Source organism: Thunnus maccoyii, chromosome 9, assembly GCF_910596095.1.
Source record: "Thunnus maccoyii chromosome 9, fThuMac1.1, whole genome shotgun sequence".
NCBI classification, from domain to species: domain Eukaryota; kingdom Metazoa; phylum Chordata; class Actinopteri; order Scombriformes; family Scombridae; genus Thunnus; species Thunnus maccoyii.
Genome location: NC_056541.1, coordinates 39,697 through 59,156, shown reverse-complemented (window position 1 = coordinate 59,156; position 19,460 = coordinate 39,697). Strand labels below are relative to the sequence as shown.

Below are 19,460 nucleotides of genomic sequence, written 5' to 3'. Positions count from 1 at the left end.
GTATTATACAGCAATACAAAATCTTTTTTACACTCTTTTCCAAGAATTCTCTCAATTTTGAGGGGGCCTCCAGTGTCTGCTGGCAGGTTGGTGTCCGCCAGTAAGTTGGTGTTGCGGGTTCAGGACTACATGAGATGTCCAGCATGAATTCTGTTAGACACATGCAATGTATTCAAAATATGGATGAAACTGCGATGTGTCACATTCGGAGGATTCCATGTTTTCTGGTCCTCCTTTGCCTGGTTTTGTTGTGTTTTTTAATGTTCAGCTGGTCTGTGTGTAAGTTGAATCAGTTTGCGTGTGGGATGAAGTTTAGACAGGAAAAATATTATTTACTACAGTACTGAAGTACATTTTTAACAATTAACAGAGTAATTTTGTTGTTACTTCTTACTGCTTTGTGTTTTGTATTTCAACACACTTGTACTGTATTTGATGTTTTTATGAACCTTAAGACTTTGGCCTCCAGTTTTACAGTGCTGTTATTTGGTGTCATGAACTGGTGGAAATGGCAATGATGGCATAAAACCTGCAGAGGGAAAACGGCTGGTGATATTTAATTACTTAGCAGAACATTGTAAGAGAGAACTCAGTTTTGGTAACCAGTAGCCTTAACAGCTGGTGTGTTCTGGATTGCATTATCTATCCATGATGTAAAGAAGAAAAAAAAATGAAATAAAAAGACTGGACTTGATAAATAGACTTCATGACCTGCTGGTTCTGTTTGTTTGTTTGAGATGAGAGGGATGTTGGTGGGAAAGAGCATTCAATCAATATAAAAAAATATCTTCCCAAGGACAATGTCATGATTTAAAGCCCCCCTCCAGTGGATTTTGGCATTATTAAGATATTTCATATTTTTCTCAGTGCAACACCATTTTTTTTCTACCACACTTTTGACCAAGTACTTTTTGACAAATAACTTAATTTTGCACTTAAAGTTTAAAAAAAGCAAGCTGTTGCTAAAACAGAATGATGACATATGGCTATAGTAGAATATAGCAGCTATATGTCATTGTAAAATCCCTTTGTTTTTGTGAGCATCACTGACACAGTAACAGATGACTGTGTTTCAAACTAAATACTTTCTGCAGACATGCTGCAACAATGGATTAAATGATTTATTTCAATGAAACACTCTCCAAACAAGATTGGCACAGAAAATAATATTTAATGTGATTAAAGCAGGATAGGGTTAGGGTTAGGGTTAGAATGGGGGAACTGAACCCCAACCCCAACTGAATGGGGGAAGGGAGGCTCGCGGTCCTTCCCCCAGAAGGCCCCCCGTCCTCGGTCCCAAGAGGACTGGGCCCAGTCTCCCCCATGCTGGTTGCGTGGTCTTCTGGGCTCTGCATGCCCACGGGAGTGACCAGGATCTCTCCTGCGGCGCACCTCAATCCACCCATAATCAGGAGTGCCGCTCATGACCATGGGTTAGAGTTTATGTTTTTTTGTTTTACTATAAATAAACTAAAGATATGAAAGCAAATATAAAAAACAAAGACAAAAAATATGAAAAATAAAAAATCAACTAAAATTATTTTTATTAACGTGTGCCTTTGCGCAACATTTTGACCCTTCTGGGTCTTCCTCAAGCTAAGGCACAACACAAAGTATATAAAAGTACAAGAAATAGGCTGGCTGGCAGAAAGATGTTGGTCGTATCCAAGTTTAAGCAGAAATGATGGGAGGCTGCTTTTGCCCTCTATTTATACCTTCCCCGTAGTTTTGGTTTCTTTATCAAATTGTGCTTGTGTTTTTAGAAATTGTGTTTGTGATCGTGTGTTTGCCAATTAATGGAATTATTTTAACCCCCTGTATGCCATGTAAATACTTGTGTTTTTTTTTAAATTGTAGGATAAATAAATTGAATTATGTTTTATATTATTTATTTGCATATTGATTGATAAATATAATTGTTTATGAAATTAATGAGGGATGGGGTTAGGGATGGGAGTGGGGTTAGGGTTAGGGCAGGGGGGGTTGGGGCAGGGAGGGGGGTTAGGATTAGGGCAGGGGGTGGGGTTAGGGTTAGGGCAGGGGGGTTAGGGCAGGGAGGGGGGTTGGGGGTTTAGGGTTAGGGCAGGGAGGGGGGTTGGGGGTTTAGGGTTAGGGTTAGGTATGGGGGTAAAACAAGGTTTGTCCCACTGGACAAAACAGGACAAATGTGAATAACTTTTGATAGGGAGGTCATAGAGACTTGGAACCAAGCTCCATCCCCACTAATTCAGGTACGGCCTTTCCAACAGTACCACCCATGAGCATGTGCGAGCTTCCGGTCCTGAGATACGTCACTTCCGCTTTTTGAAATGGCTATATCTCAGGAACGGAAGGTCGTAGAGACATGGGTCCAAGTTCAGAGCCCTCAAATTAGGTCTGACGCCACCCACTCCCGAATCTCTATGACTTTTGGTTCCCGAGTTATAGAGCAAAATGTCCTCCCCATTGGAAATGAATGGGATGAAAATTTCAGTGTGGAGGCCAAAATCGAGCACGCAGAAAGTATTTAGGAGCACGTTTCAGGTCATTTGGAGTCTATTCGTACCACTCATGGAGTGACTTTTTTGAAAAATATTGACACCCATGAGAGATGAGGTAGGCGTTAAGGTATAAGAGGTAGGTAAGTATTTTAAAGGTTAGTCATGGACTGGTTGGTATTAACGCATAAGAGGTAGGTAAGTGTATTTAAAGGTAAGTTGTGGACTGTTTGGTCTGGCCTCAGTGCATCTGTGTGTGTGAGTGTGTGTGTGTGAGTGTGTGTTTGTGTGAGTGTGTGTGTGTTTGTGTGTGTGAGTGTGTGAGTGTGTGTTTGTGTGAGTGAGTGTATGTGTGAGTGTGTGTTTGTGTGTGTGTGAGTGTGTGAGTGTGTGTTTGTGTGAGTGTGTGTGTGTGTGAGTGTGTGTTTGTGTGTGTGCGTGAGTGTGTGTGTGTGTGTGTGTGAGTGTGTGTGTGTGTGTTTGTGTGAGTGTGTGTGTTTGTGTGTATGTGAGTGTGTGTCTGTGTGTTTGTGTGTGTGTGAGGGTGTGTGTATGTGTGTGTGTCAGTGTGTGTTTGTGTGTGTGAGTGTGTGTGTGTGTGAGTGTGTGTGCGCATTTGTGGTTTATGGAGACGTTTTGCATGAATACACGCAACACTGACAATTCAGATTTACGTGAATTTGTGTAAAATCTGTGTATGACACAGCGGCCTCTGTAGGTGGGTCGATGTAACTGCACCCACTAATGAATAATTCACACGTGTAAAGTTCACAGCTTTTGATTGGCTGACAGTCGCCTGTCCTCATAATTACAGTTTTTGTCAAAACTGCTGTGTTACCCTAAACGAGGTGACCTCTCTTCAGCCAGCCACCAAATCATTTCCTGGTCAACATTACGTTATATCCTGCTGAACCAGCACATTTTCACCTGCACCTGTGGAGAAGAGGTAAGACTCAAAACCCAGCACTACATTTCACGTCCAGAAACTAGTCAAGGCAACTTTTTTGATATCGGTAGCTAGTTGAAAGTGCCATTTCATCCAGCAATTGATCATATAAATTTCTGGGAAATTAATGCCAACGCTAGCTTAGTTTGAGGACAGTTTAGTTTAGCTTAGTTTAGCTAACGTTGGCTTTGCTTGGATGTGGTTGATAGAGTGAGAGAAATTATAAGTGAAAATGTGATGCTTCTGCTTTCGTGAGAAACTCCCTTTTCAGGTATAATTCCGTATATATGAACAGTTCATATTCAGTAGTGTGTTAGATGAATGCGTATATGTTCTCAGGAAAGTATTGGTATTACATTATGTCAGTGCATTGTGGAGTAATGACATTAATTACAGGACGACCAATAAGCTAACCATGCTAACCTAATGTTATGCTAACTGACGGCGAATAAGCTAACAATGCTAATGTCATGTTATGCTAATCGCAGTGTCGTCTTTGGACTAAGTAAGTGATGTGGGGAAAGTCACTCGACTGGCGATGTAGTTTGCAGACTATCCTGTAAATTTATGTATGTTGTATGTTTGCTGAAATGTCTTTGTTATTAATTCAGTGTACTGGTAGTGTTGTAGGTTGTACATTATGAGGTAGTGCTATCAGTACTAGACATGAGCGAAGTTATCACACTTTAGTTTGTGAATTATGAATCCATGGTAATAATAATCCATAACAATAATCCATGAATACACACACACACACACATATATATGTATATATATATTATCCTGTTTAATATAAGCATTTCAGTAAAGTTTATTAGTGTTTGTTACACAATACTGCAAACATTTAGGAGAGCTGTCTTGTGACACCTGTACTAGTATGTACAGAACTAGTATACTATGTATGTACAGTATTGATTGTAATGTTATGTAGTTGTGTAGTGCTCAGTCATTATAATACATGACCAGAGGAAAGTTTGTGTCCACACATCTTTGACACATATACTGCCTTTTCAGGGCATTTACACTTTGACCCTTGACTTAATTTAGTCTAGGTTCAAAACTATGTGCTTGTTCACCAGTATGGTGTCACATCTTGCCTGGACTTTGGGTGTTTTTTGGTCTTGTGTTGTGTTCTTTGGGGTCTCCTGGTTTTGCACTTCTGTTTGGTCCTTCGGTTCATGGGGGTTTTCTTGTATGGGTTGGGTGGTGGGTTTTGGAGGACTGAGTCATTGGTTTGTTGGGTTGTGTGCTTGGGTTTGTGTTTGTGGTTGGTTTTGGATGGGTTAGTGTAGATGGCATTGAGTTTGTTTTCTGGGTTTTTGTTCTGTTTCCCTTGTGTGTTCATGTGCTCCTCCACACCTGCCCTGCATTTGGACTCGTTAGTCCTGCCCTGCTCTGTTTTCCCCACACCTGTCCTGTGTTAGCCTCGTCAGCCCTGCCCTGCTCCCTGTGTGTCCTCAGCCAATCAGCTCCCTGTATGTTCATTCCCCTCTCGAGTTCTCCACCCATCTCCCCACCTGCACCTCATCTCCTTGTTAGTTCAGTTTCTTTTTAAGTTCTGGTTTTCTGTTCAGTCCTTGTTGGAATGTTTTCTGTTGTTTCTTCTACTAGTTCTGTTCTGCTCTGACTGTTCATGATCATCCACAATTAAAGGAGAGTTTTTTTCATCATATCTGCATTGCGGCCTCTGCGTTTGGGTCCACTCCTGCTTCCCCGAGTCTGACATATGGCTTACTAGTAAGGCAAGGCAAATTTATTTGTATAGCATATCTATTTGTTTGGCACATTTCCTACACAGACACTTAAAAGACTGAAAGTCAACTGTAAAATAGGTCTGCAGTAAGTTGTTAACAAACTATGATAGGTAAACTGATCAGATTTTTTTCTATATCTTTACTGAAGTCATCATCATCTTTAGCATGAGATGTCAGCAATAAGGCCACAGAGAGTGAAGATTAAACCTAAAGAAGAGGCAGCATATTTTTCATCCTTGGGCAAGGACGAGGATGGATTCAATATAAAATATATTAATTCATTTAAAGGTGAGTTGCCATTTGTTAAAGTCTTTAGCACAGGTATACTTTTAATTATTGCTTTAATCTCTGCATATTTCTGACACATCTTCTGTTCTTCGTTAGGTCGAGGAGTGTTCAGTTGCCGCCACTTTCAGAAGGGAGACTTTCTTATTGAATATTGATTGGAAATCAAACAGGAACATGAAAACAGGGTAAGACTGTACCACGATGCCCTGAAGGTTTTCATGTTTGAATTTCTCTACAATGGGAAAAAACTATGGTACATGTGTTGTCATACTTAATTTACAGTATTTTTTGTAAGTTTAATTTCACCCAGAAAAACAAACTCTGCCATTTTGTACTAACTTGATGTTAGTAGTGGCAGTAGTAGTAGTAGGTGAAAACAGGTGCACTGTGTAGAGTAATAATGAATAGAGCTTTGGTCAGTCACCAAGTATTTTTACATGAACTTGAGTTTCCCTAGTAATAGTTTACTCCTATCATTCTCCTGTAGAGATAATTGTGTTGTTAACTCACTACGTATTAACAGGTACAGTCTTATTGTGTCTTACTGGTTATTTAATGATATTTTTCCCTTTCTGTACACAAAGTTTCAACTGAAGCACGTCCTCACCATGCAGCCTGGGCATCTGACTGCACCAAAGATGTTAAACAGGTGACTTCATTTCCATTGAGTGTTGATAATGACATCAGATTTTTTTTCAGTAGCAAAACAGTTTTGACTGGCCCTGGTTAGGGTTAGGGGGTTAGGGTTAGGGTAGGGTTAGGGTAGGGGTTAGGGTGGGGTTAGGGTTAGAGGTTAGAGGTTAGGGGGTTGGGGTTAGGGTTAGAGGTTAGGGGGTTAGGGTTAGGGTTAGGGGGTTAGGGGGTTAGGGTTAGGGGTTGGGGTTGGTGTTAGGGTTAGGGTTAGGGGGTTAGGGTTAGGGTTAGGGAGTTAGGGGGTTAGGGTTAGGGTTAGGTATGGGGGTAAAACGAGGTTTGTCTCACTGGACAAAACGGGACAAACGTGAATAACTTTTGATAGGGAGGTCATAGAGACTTGGAACCAAGCTCCATCCCCACTAATTCAGGAACGGCCTTTCCAACAGTGCCACCCATGAGCATGTGCGAGCTTCCGGTCCCGAGATATGTCACTTCCGCTTTTTGAAATGGCTGTATCTCAGCAACGGAAGGTCATAGAGACATGGGTCCAAGACTGGTGCGTTCAGAGCCCCCAAATTAGGTCTGACGCCACCCACTCCCGAATCTCTACGACTTTTGGTTCCCGAGTTATAGAGCAAAATGTCCTCCCCATTGGAAATGAATGGGATGAAAATTTCAGTGTGGAGGCCAAAATCGAGCACGCAGAAAGTATTTAGGAGCACGTTTCAGGTCATTTGGAGTCTATTCGTACCACTCATGGAGTGACTTTTTTGAAAAATCCTAACACCCATGAGAGATGAGGTAGGTGTTAAGGTATAAGAGGTAGGTAAGTATATTTAAAGGTAAGTTGTGGACTGTTTGGTCTGGCCTGTGTTTGTGTGTGTGTGTCTGTGTGTGTGTCAGTGTGTGTTTGTGTGCGTGTTTGTGTGTGAGTGTGTTTGTGTGAGTGTGTGTGTGTTTGTGTGTGTGTGTGTGAGTGAGTGTGTGTCTGTGTGAGTGTGTGTCTGTGTGTTTGTGTTTATCACATGATTTACATGTGTTTCCTGTGTATTTTCTTAGTGTACAGAAATATATAAAGTACCAGAAAGCTTATAATGTGATACAGGTTCAGATCAGTGCTGAATACTAGAAATACTGAACACTAAAAACATTCACAGATCTAAAAGTGTAGGTTCACATCAGAAAGTATTAATGCACGTATCAAATACATGATTTACACACTCTTATCTATGTGCACGACATACAAAATATAGTCTACAAAGCTGATATGTTAACACTAGGGGTGCAACAGATCACAAAACTAACGGTTTGCATTGTATCGGATTTGAGTCACGGATCATTTTTTGGATCAGCAAAAAAAAGGGGGAGACAATAAAACTTTTTCTATTTATTCTGTAACACTCTTACAGCACGAAACAGCAATGAACTTTTGCCCATGGTCTTAAATGAAAACATTCAAGACAAACAACATTTAAGATGTCCAATGCTTAAATAAAATAAAATATATGAAATATTCAATGCTCAGTTATTGCAATATGAAGCATGATACCTTCCTCTTTTTAATACGGTAGTGAATGAAACAGCCTCTGTCCACATCATCAAAACTTGATGATAACTTAAAAACTTGAACACACATCTCGTCCTGCAGCTTGTTGAACGAGCCATCAAATAAACATTCACCGCTAACGTCAGTTAGCAGCTAGATGCTAATTAGCTGCTCAGCTGCAGCACATCAAACAGTGTGTAAACACACCTACAGACGTCACTTTGGACTCGTTAGATGCTGGTTGGATCGTTGCTCTTCAAAATTCCTGTTAGTGACACGCTGTCTGCCCATGACTTGTACTTACAGCAGTTTGTTTACTTTGTCTTAAATGAGACATTAAATTTTGCAATTAATCCACAGTTCATATGCCTGCTGAACCGTGGGGGAGCAGCCAGACCTCCTGCACTCATTCACTAATCACACAAAATCAACAGGTGACTGAACAAACACTCCATTAAAAATGAGATCAATTCCACATGAATGTGTGAGTCCAGACAGCTCACTGTAACTTCAACAAGCAAACTACCCACAACACATTATATATATATCTCTGCTGAGTTCTTGTTAAGGAGATAAATTCACACAACAGCCACACAGAAAGACATTTAACCATCAGAGATGAAATTAGCAACCAAAGAGACAGAGAGAGAGAAGCTGTATCTGACTCACATTATCTGATGTCTTCTTCTTTCTATCATGGAGATGAAGTATTCATGTTATAACATCCATTTGTGACTGTTGGTCATCTTATTTGTTAGTTAACAGATCTTAATGGCTGCTGGTTAACCAGTCTGATATCATTAGCAACAATGACAAACAAGCTAACTCTCCTGGTTGTTTCTCCAGTTGCTTCTCTCTCCAGCCTCCCTGGCGGTGTCCTGCTGCTGCTGCGCTGCACAGTCCAGATCATTTCTCCCGTTAGCTTAACAACATTCCTTAACAGTCCTTCCATAGATGTATGAAGAGTCCTTCAGGCTGCTACAACAAGCCAGCTGTTGCATTGGCTATCTGATGGCCTGATGGCGTGGGCCAGGTCGACACACTTCCAGGTTTCCACAGGCAGTCCGTTCAGCTGCAGGACCGAGTCTCCCTGACAGAGACCGGACTGATGGGCTGGACCACCTGCAACAGACAACCAATCACAGCAGGCCGGTCACATAACAGGAAATGGAAATATGTTGGTTAAGATTCACATAAAGAGTTCCAGTTTTACAGAGAAAACACTGGTGACGAGCAACAGTGATACGTGATACGATACAATAACGTACGATACAATACAATACGATACAATACGAAACAATAATATACGATACTATACAATAGGATATGATAAGATAACATGTCACCTTCAACTCAACCTCTCTAAGACAGAGTTTGAGCCTTACCATCCCAGCCAGTCCCTCCATACAACAAAACATCAGCATCCAGCTGGAATCAACCCAACTCATGCCCACAAAGTCTGCCTGTAACTTGGGTGTCATGATCGATGACCAACTAATCTTTAAGGTTCACGTGGCTTCAGTTGCTCAGTCGTGTTGGTTTGTCCTGTACAACATCAGGAAGATCAGACTCTACCTGTCTGAGCAGGCAGCACAACTCCTGCTACAGACTCTCGTAATATCACGCATTGACTACTGCAACTCCTTACTGGCAGGCCTCCCTGCATGTACACTCAAACCTCTGCAGATGATCCAGAATGCAGCGGCACATCTGGTCTTCAATCAGCCCAAAACAGCACATGTCACCCTGCTGTTCATATCCCTCCACTGGCTCCCAGTTGCTGCCCGCATCAAATTCAAAACCCTGACACTCGCTTACAAAACAGCAACTAAAACAGCTCCCGCCTACCTGAACTCCATCATTCAGGTCTACACTCCCTCCTGCTCACTACGCTCTGCCAATGAAAGCTGCCTGGTACCACAACAGGACCCTAAGTCACCAGCTAGACCCTTCTCTAGTTCCCTGGTGGTGGAACAAGTTACCAAACTCTGTTTGATCTGCAGAGTCCCTCTCAGTCTTTAAGAGAAGACTAAAGACCCAGAAAACATCTCTGCACCTGACGAACTGAAGGTAGAGAAAAAACAAAAAGACAAAAATAAAATAAATAAATAAATAAAGCTGCTTCTATGTACTCTATGCGTTGCCTCTGTGCGCCGCCTGTTGGCATCTACGTCCTATCAGACTCAAACTTAAGCTTTACGTCACTTACTTGTGTTGTTGTCTCCTGACTGGATCCCTGTTGGTGTTGAATCAGTCTCAGATGTATGTTGCTTTGAATAAAAGCATCTGCTAAGTGAAATTGTAAATTGTAATTGTAAGCTCAGAATCAAACCTCTTCATGTCCTTCTGTTATAACTCTGACAGTTTGTTAGAGCAGCTGCTGACCTCTAATCTTTAATACACATAATGTTTAATCTCAGTTTAAATTTAAACAATCAGTATGAAGCTTTGGACATGAAGGATCAATGAATAATGATCTCTATCTCTCATGATGTGATTGGTCCACTGATGGAACATCATTCCTATTATATTGGAGATTATATGTAAATATTTCTGAGCGAGCTGTATGGAAGCCTATGGGGGACTTGATCATGTAAACTTGAAAATGAAAATGTAATTCCATAATAGCATTATAATACTGTATGTATGTGTTATTTGAGTAAAAATGAAAATGAAAATGCAATAATACAATTTGCATTGTTATGTTGACATACTGGATGGACATATTAAAATTAAATAAAACTACTAAAATGAAAACGGAAAAGTCGTTTGACATTTAATTTTTCAAAGTCGTACTTGCTGTACTGTGGACAATATTCAAATGTTGTTCAAATTTGAAAATTAAAATGCAATATAAACAATGTAACCTGATTTTCCATTTATGCATCAATATTTACCTCACAATTAAAATTAAAATGCATTTTTCTTCAATTTGAAAATGAAAACAGCATTTGAACTTTCATCTTTAAAGATGTAACCTGCTGTACGGTGGACAGTATTCAAATGCAGTAAGTGAAACAGCGCCCCCTGTCTGTTGCATTTATATTTACATGTCAACACGCTGTTATGGGGTCAAAATAAAAATGAAAATGTAATCTGTCGTCTCATCATGCAGGTCGTCAGTGAGGATGTCAGTCATTCTCTGCAGCGGGACTTCATGCACCTCGCTAAAGGGAAAACTAGCAGGTATTGTGATGATGTTTAAGGCAAAGTACTGTTTAAAAATGACATAATCTTCTTTGTCAGGTTCATCAATGATGATAAATGATCTGAAGTCTATAGTTTTTGGACGAGGCTGCTGTTGACAGATTAGTGGATTTGATATATTAACAGAGGACTTGCGATCATTTTGCAGCCAATTCATGTTGAAGTTGGAAAAGTTTAGAGTTTGACAAATTACACGGGAGGCTGTTAAGTTTAATAAAATAGTTGGGAGAATGCTAAGCATACTGTAGGCAGACCACTGTGTCTATGCTTATTTATAGACACAGCCGACGTATAACTGAACTGTTAATATTGTAGCTGTTGTTAGTAATGTTGAAGGATTAGGGTTTATATTAACCCTACAGGAGACACCTTATCAAGAAAAATGAAACTTGCAAATAAGAATTTCAAGCCTTTTTTTAATAAATTCTATTTCTACATTCTGTATTCTATATAAGCCCTGTGCTTCAGAACAGGAAATCCATTGAGATGAAGGTACAAAGACTGTACATTCTGCTTTATGTGCATCTTTTTCTGAGGTTTGACTTAAACATTTAAAAAAAACACAAAACAAACAAAACCTGAGTGACAAATGTTAAATGTGAGGAGAGAGACCCGGCCGACACTTCTAACAAAATAATACAAATGAACAAAGAGGACACAGAAAGTCAAACTGTCTCAAGTTGCTTTGGATGTTGTTGGCTGCAGAAGGAGAGAACGTCACTGTGTGAGAAGGTTTTGGTTGGTTTTCTCTTCACACTCTGCTGGTTAAGATGTTTCCTTCAGTCTGCTGCTGCAACTAAACACACTTTAAAGTCAAACTAACTGCTTTCAACAGAGCGTTTGGTGGAGGTTTGAAACCCTGATGTGAATCATTATCTGCTGCACGCTGACAGTAAATGAGAAGCCGAGCAGAAAGCTGATGTGATCTGATGTGTTCACTTTGTCTCCTGTGTGTTTCGCTCTGGATTCTCTCATGATGGACTCACCTGACATCAGTGACATCACACAGGTGTCATGTGTTGTATCAGCTGAGCAGGAAGTCAAACTACAGCACCAACAGTCAGACATCAACACATCTGATTGTGTCCTTATAAGTGCAGTTTTAACACTTTGTTTCTGTCTTTTTCTTTTATTGTCACAAATCAAACAATAATTGTATAATTTGATTTTCAGTGTAGAGAGGGAGAGGTGCACTAAACTGACCAGAATATCATGGAAATGCTAATTATATTTGGGGGTCTGACATTCAAAATAAAACAAAATGTAAAAGTGTTATTGATACACTAGAAACTGATTTATTAGCATGAAACTGTCACATACAATAAATGAGTGAACATTCAGCAGAAACACATGTGCTTTAAATTCTGTCAAACATCAGATTTTTTTCATAAAAACAGCAAAACAAAGATAAAACATTTGATTTCACTCAATAACTTTTTCTTTTATTCAGTTACTTTAACTCAAAAAGCAAATATTCTTAAAAGAAGCAATAACACATTTCAGCTGAATAAGTAGTTTATAGTATAAAAGACAGTGAAGAAAAAAGATATAAACTCATCAAACATCTGGATGGATTTTTAAATGATTTGTTGACTCAACATTTGTCCAGATGAGACCATAAAACTCTGGATTCATCAAAATATTTAAGTAAAAAAAGTTACAGCTGTTCACATGAGAGAAGTTAATGATGATAAAATATAACTATATACAGATAATTATGTTACAAATGGTCCAATCAGATCTCCTCTCTGCTCTTTTTCTACTGGTCTTAATAAAGGTCTCGCTACTTCCTGTTGTGGCACTGAGCGTTGCTGCTGGATGTAAATCAGAAGCTGTGGAATCGACCAGTATGGACGTCATTCCTCGCCGTACTGGGCTGCAAAAACCTGGCTGAGACTGAGAGGAGAGATGAACCCAAAGATGATTTTCTTCTTCGGTGGTTTGTGGCTCCTTGGAGGTCCTACTCTGCTCCCTGGGCTCCTTCCTCTTCAGCCGGCTCTCCTTCAGCTCTGGAAACACCGAGGTTATAAGAATCCAGCTCAATGTTCTCCTGTGGGTCTGACTTCTGCCCCCTGCTGGCCTGGAGAGACATGACAACACAGATCTAAGTTACTGCATCACTCCTCTCTTCAGTTCAATATAAACAGGCTGAGTGCTTCATTTCAACCAGTCCTCTAAACAACAAACATGTGTTCAGGACCTTCAGGATGAAAACGACGACAGCGACGACCAACAGCAGAGTCACCGGCAGGACGACCAGTCTGATGATATGAACTGTTGGATCTGACGAGACACATTCAGTCATCACATTAGATCACATGACATCATGAGAACAACAGCTCCCATCAAACAGAAACTTTAGTGACGTTAAATCTCCTAAAATCACTGAAGTGTGAAGCAGCTTGTTGATTATAAGTTCATCTGATCTCCTCTGTATGCTGATGATGTTGGACAAAAACAACTCATGTGTTTACAGCCGGTTTGAAAGAATGAATGAAAGTCTGCTGATTGTCTCCTTAAAGCTCCTGTCTGGTTGAAATGATTCAACTGATTGTTAACAATCAACATCTTGACATGCAGTTAAATCAAATGTGATCCTGGTGAAGCTCTGAGTTCTCCTGATGACATTCAGCTCATCATGTAAAGTCCTGTTTATTATCATTATAGTGCTTATCTGGCTTCACTGACTCGTTTGCTGTCTTTTACTTTTCACTACAACACAGTTGTTATGGTTCAATAACATTAAAGAAGCCGGGAAGGAAACAGTTTACAGTTCCTTCATCAGATTCTGCCTCAGCTCTCTGTAGGTCGCTGGGTCGGTCCTGCTGCCTGATGACTTTTTATCATGTTTTACAAACATGGAAACAAAGTCAGTGTGACGTCTCAGTTCCACTGAGCTTCACACTCTGCTTCAGCTTACCTATGACAGTGAGAGACAGCAGACGGCTCTCAGAGGAGAAGTTATGAGCAAAAACATAGACGCCATAAACACAGCTGTAGCTTCCTTGGTGGGCGGGGTCTGCAGCAGGAAACAGGAAGTCAGCAGAGTGATTGACAGCCGGCTGGGTGTAGTTGTGTGTTGTGTTGGAGGAGGTGAAGGTGAGCTGGAAGGAGCCTCCTGGGTACTGAGGCTGGACGGAGCAGCTGATGGTGAAGTTGGAGCCCTGACGCACCAGAAACCCCTGCTGCTGGGCCTCGGAGACCCCGTCCATGGTAGAAGACACAGAGATGATTGGCTGAACCAGCAGGTCTGTAAACACAGAGAGATGATGAATCCTTCTTCCTCTGTGAGAAGCTGAATGTTATTTTCTCCTCATTAGTTTGTTCAAATTAAGGCCTTTTCTTGCTACACACAGACTACTCATGTGTGTACGACCCCTGTGACCACTAGAGGGCCCCGTTGCACCAACGTATTTCATCTATCCTCAAATATAAATTAACACCAAACGTCCTTTTGTGTCGATCTAAAATACAAACATTGTTTAAGCTCACAATGGCTAAAATAAAATGTGTGTATAGATCAAAAAGCAGTTTTTAATCCGAGAGCTCTTTGTCTTACAAGCAGGGCTGTAGTGGAGGCTAAACGCACGTAAACGCCGTTTACCCACCTCTCAAATTCTGAAACAGTGTTTAAGCAAACTTTCCATCACTTTACAGCTGTTAGCTCAGACTGGCTTCCTACCACAGTTTCTGTTGGAGCTTCTAGGAGCGCTTGTTTTGTTTTCTGTTGGAACATTGTGTCCTTTTATGAGACACGGAGACGTCTGTTACTGTTAACACGGACCAACAAACCACCACCCACTCCTGCTGCGCTGGTGTTAAAACAAACGAACCCTCCGTGCTGAAGCTAGCAGGCAGACTGGAGCCGCTTTCATGAGACAGACGAATGAATCAGAGTTCAGAGGATCATATATGACATTAACTGACATGTGCAGCATCAAATAATAATCTGTCAGACAAAAGACAACAAAGTAAGTAGCTAGAAAAACTCTTCAGTGAAGCAGAAGTTTTATAAATTGACATTAGTGTTGTTTAAGCGTCCAGTTTATCTGCTGCTGCTTTACATTACAGTAATGTTAATGTAGCTGATAGTTTGATAGCTTGACTGCTGATGTATTCACACTGTGTGTCGTTGGTCCACAATTACTGTAATTAACACCGTACAAGTTAAAGTTCTGCTTCATGCTCTGTCAGACTCTTAAGAGGAAGCTTTTTACATTTCCAGACTGAGTGAAGGAATCAGGAGAGACGAGACAGAAGTGAGGAAGAATCACAGGATGTAACGTTAATGGTGTTGAAAGAAAAACAAGGAGAAAGTAAAGAACTGACTGAAGAATTTTGTTTATTGCTGCTCATAAATTTATAGTTAATTCAAAACATTTTGATCAAAATATTTTATTTTGTTTATAGTTTGTTTTGATCTTGATGTTAATGCAGCTAAATTCCTAAAATGAAGTTTTTTCTGAGTAAAAAGTAGAATTTGTTGTCATATATATGCACATGGAATATGATGCAGATTTGGTTTGAGTAGAAACGGCTTTGGTTGAAATAAATGAACGTTGATCAGTGAGAGGTGATCACACAACACAGAGAACTCCTACATTCATGTGTAATACAGAGGAGTCAGAGAGCAGAGGAGGAAACAGATTAACATCCTCAGCTGCCTTCAGATCAGACAGAAAACAGCTGATCAACGTGTTAATAAGACATTCATACAACACTGCACGCACAATAGTTTCCATCAGAAACAAGTAGTGAACACAACACTGACATATCATCAGCTTTTAACTTGATATATTGAACTTGTTAGCAAACAGTTGCTTATTTGTTTAGGCAGCAAGCAACAAGTATATTAATTAGTAATGTAGTTGTTGCTTGTAAGGTGGATGTGACTGAGCTGCTCAGGAGAACTGCAGGGTGTGTGAGTGAACCACAGCAGGTTGCTTAAAGCTGCAGATTGTCTCAGTTTGAAGCAATGAGCCTCCAGGAACAAGCTAACTTCTCTACCCTTTAGGATGCCGTCGTCCTGGATAAGTTTACAGTTCAGTCCAATGGAAACCAGCGACCAGAGGAGGTCCGTCAGGACCTTCAGGACCTTCTCTGCAGGCCCGACCGTTTATGAGAGGTGTCATTATTAGTTAATAAAATATTACACATCAGTAATTATAATGTTATTAAAACAATTTTATTTAATTAGTTATTAAAATAATTGATGTGATTTTTAAAAAATATTTAGTTTGATTTCAGTTACTATCATAACCATAAACCCAGTATCTGGAGCTAGAACTGGATGTGTCTGCCTCACGCAGGACTCACGCAGGACTCACGCAGGACTCACGTAGGACTCACGCAGGACTCACACGGGACTCACGTAGGACTCACGCAGGACTCACACAGGACTCACGCAGGACTCACGCAGGACTCACGCAGGCAGGCATTGCAGAAAGGAACGGAGGATGGATTTTGTTTTCCAGTGACTGGTGAGTCCTGCTGTATTAATTATCTATAGAGGTGATTAAGATTGTTGTTGGTGATGCTCCACTTTGCTGCTGTGAGAAATATGGCCTAATTTCTACCATTCAGAAAATCTTTCCTTTATTGTCTTTTTGTTGAGCAACATGAGTGAACGTTTACCATCGGAAGACCGGGTTGGCAGTTTAGCTAATGCATGTGTGGGAGAAATAACCAGGTTAGCATAGTTTCAGCTTGTTGAGCCGGTGCTTTGAGTACATTTGTTAACAGGTGTCAGAAGGTGATTTTGTAATGGACTTATTCTTAATGACGTAGTTTTATATTGTTTAGATGTTAGTTGTTGGTGATGAGTGCACTTCAGCCTCTTTTACACAGCCCGTTCAAAGCGGGAATACTGCGCCTGTAATCCGCCTCGCTGTTCTGTGTGACAGCCGGCACGGCGGGACCGGGAGCTGACGCTGTTGTTTAGCCCGTATTCAGACCACATCAGGCGGTGCGGCGTACAGCTGCAGGGTTGAGGAGGTGTGCGGGGATGCAGGTGTGTTTGTGCTTTGGAAAGTAACCGTTGTGAAACAATCAGAAAATAACGTTTTAATGATCTGATTCATCAGCTTCCTCACTAACGTTACTAGCGCTCCCTCTCTCCATTCACTCTCTAGCTCACTCGACCACAGCTGCTCTCTCTCCCTCTCTCGTCTTTTTTAAAATGAGTCAGGAAGCCGACAGAAAAGTCTAACTTAACTTTAACGTTGTCAAACAAAGAGAAATGTCCTCCCCTCGTCCTAGTGACGTCTCTTTACTTGCTTATGGCAGAGTTTAAAGCTCTGATCAGTCTGATCTCCGTCACGCCTCTGAATCCAGAACACCGCTACGCTATGAAAAGCTCACACGGAGGCGGCTTTATGCCGACTCACTGTAAAAAAGTAAAGGCAAAGGCGTCTTTATGGCTATAATGCGTTTCTCTGTATAAAAGAGGTGTGTGTGTGTGTGTGTGTGTGTGTGTGTGTGTGTGTGCTCAAGACCCCACAGTCCGCTACTGCCACTGACTATCACTGTGACAGAGGAAGGAAAATATTACTGTCATAGATGATGTCACTGATGGACTTACCTGAGCAGGTGAGCTCCACGATGGAGGAAGAGGAAAATGATGATGCACATTCCCTCAGTGCAGATCCAGAATGAACACAGTCAGATCTGATCCACCATACAGATCTGTCTGAGGCTTCATTTCTGCTTCCTGTTGAAACAGCAGAGCCACAGTCCAGATCTCTGCAGGCTGATGCTGCTTCCTTCAGGGTCCAGTAAGAGTCCCACACTGGTCTCCACTCTGATCGTTTCACCTCCAGTGTACCTGCACAGCGACTGGCTCCTCCCACCAACCTGACAGGCTCTGAACAGAAACAAGAGAGTCATCAGTAAAAGAATAAAGTGAGTTTCATTAGAACAGAAATGAAGCCAAATCAAAGCTGCAGCTCCTCTTCTACCTGAGCAGGTGAGTCCAACAGCTTTGCCAGGTGAGCAGGTGCTTCTAGCTGAGTCTGATCTTCCACAGTCCAGGAGAGCAGACTCATGGCCTCCACACTGGAACTCTTTGGTCCACATCGGAGCCTCCACTTCTCCATAGAGCGTCCCCTGGAGGACTGAAGGAGCCCCACAGCCGAGCTCCCTACAGACCACCTCTGCACCCTGCTGGTCAAAGTCAGCTTCACACACTGAGGACCACGACTGCTCAGACTTCACCTCCAGTCTGCCTGAACACAGACTAGTCCCATTCACCAGCCTGGCAGAGTCTGGAGAGAGAGAACCATCATTAGTTTGGGGAATATTTACCTGCAACATTCATACCAATAAAACTTTTAAGAATATGAAAGTAAGAACTGATAAAGAGAGAGAGCACATTCATACCTGACTCAAGTCTTTATTTACAGAAAATATTTCAAGCTATTTGTAGGATTTGAACTTGTCTTACTCAGGCTCCATCTTGTGGGAGCATTGTGGGAAAGAGAAACACATAGAAGCAGCCCAGACGTCAGGTGATGGAAACACATGAACACATTAAAGCAGGAGGCAGAACAAACTGGTAAAGTCTGACTTCCACCTGTATGTAGATGAATTACTGTTCTGAAAATATCTTTAAAAGCACAAACTGTTATCCAAATGTAAACTAAAGGACATCCTAACAAACAAAAGTCAAAGCACAAGATTAAAACCTGCTATAAAAGGACTAACAGATCTTTGAATACAGGCACTAACACTCTACAACAACTCTATTAACATGATGATTTCTACAGCTGTTAAAAGGTGGGTGACCTCAGTAACTGTTGGAAACACAGCACTAAAACTGACAGATAGTTTCTGTTATAAACACTAAATGCTGATTCATCTAGAAGTCAAACTGTTGTCTTGATTTGGCTTTAAGTTTGAGGAAATGAGTTCCTCTTAAGTCAGTTGAGTTGTTTAGTTATATTACAAACATGGATCTATATTAAGGAGCATATAGACGGTGTGGCTGAGGTAAGGTAGGGTTTACTCAAGCTTTTTTTACCACTACAGCCCTGCTCACAACAAACCAGTTTCACAGTCATCATCAGATTCTCACATGTTGACGTACTGACGTTGATGGCTGAGTCGGTCAAGTCTGACAGTCTGACAGTGACATCACTAGATCAAGGACAACGTTTACACACATATTTGATGCACTGTCACCATGGTTTGCAAAAGGACTTATCCTTCAGTGATGATGATGATGATAACTGAAAGTCCTCTGTTTTAATCTTCATAGTGATAATTGTGTGTAATTTGTTATTTCTTTGTAGTTCATTTGCACCTTTAGTTTCATTAGGCCCTAAAAATAATACTGTAGTTGTCTGATTTGGGATCAGACTTGATCTTGCTGGTGTCACTTTATTACACTCAATTTTATGTTTATTCTTGTTCATCAATTTATAATTTATTCAAAACATTTTGATCAAAATATTTAATTATGTTTACAGTTTGGACGTATGTTTTGATTTTGATGTTAATGCAGCTAAATTCCTTAAATGAAGTTTTTTATGAGTAAAAAGTAGAATTTGTTGTCATATATATGCACATGGAATATGATGCAGATTTGGTTTGAGTAGAAACGGCTTTGG

At 40.8% G+C, this 19,460-nt stretch overlaps 1 long non-coding RNA gene across 1 annotated transcript; it reads left to right on the top strand.

Moving 5' to 3' along the window:
* Positions 1 to 5,008: 5,008 nt before the first annotated feature.
* Positions 5,009 to 10,838, top strand: LOC121903584. The gene is made up of 5 exons (XR_006098070.1): positions 5,009 to 5,160; positions 5,326 to 5,465; positions 5,562 to 5,650; positions 6,050 to 6,114; positions 10,763 to 10,838. It is a non-coding gene; the product is annotated as an uncharacterized LOC121903584 (long non-coding RNA).
* The last annotated feature ends 8,622 nt before the right edge of the window (positions 10,839 to 19,460 follow it).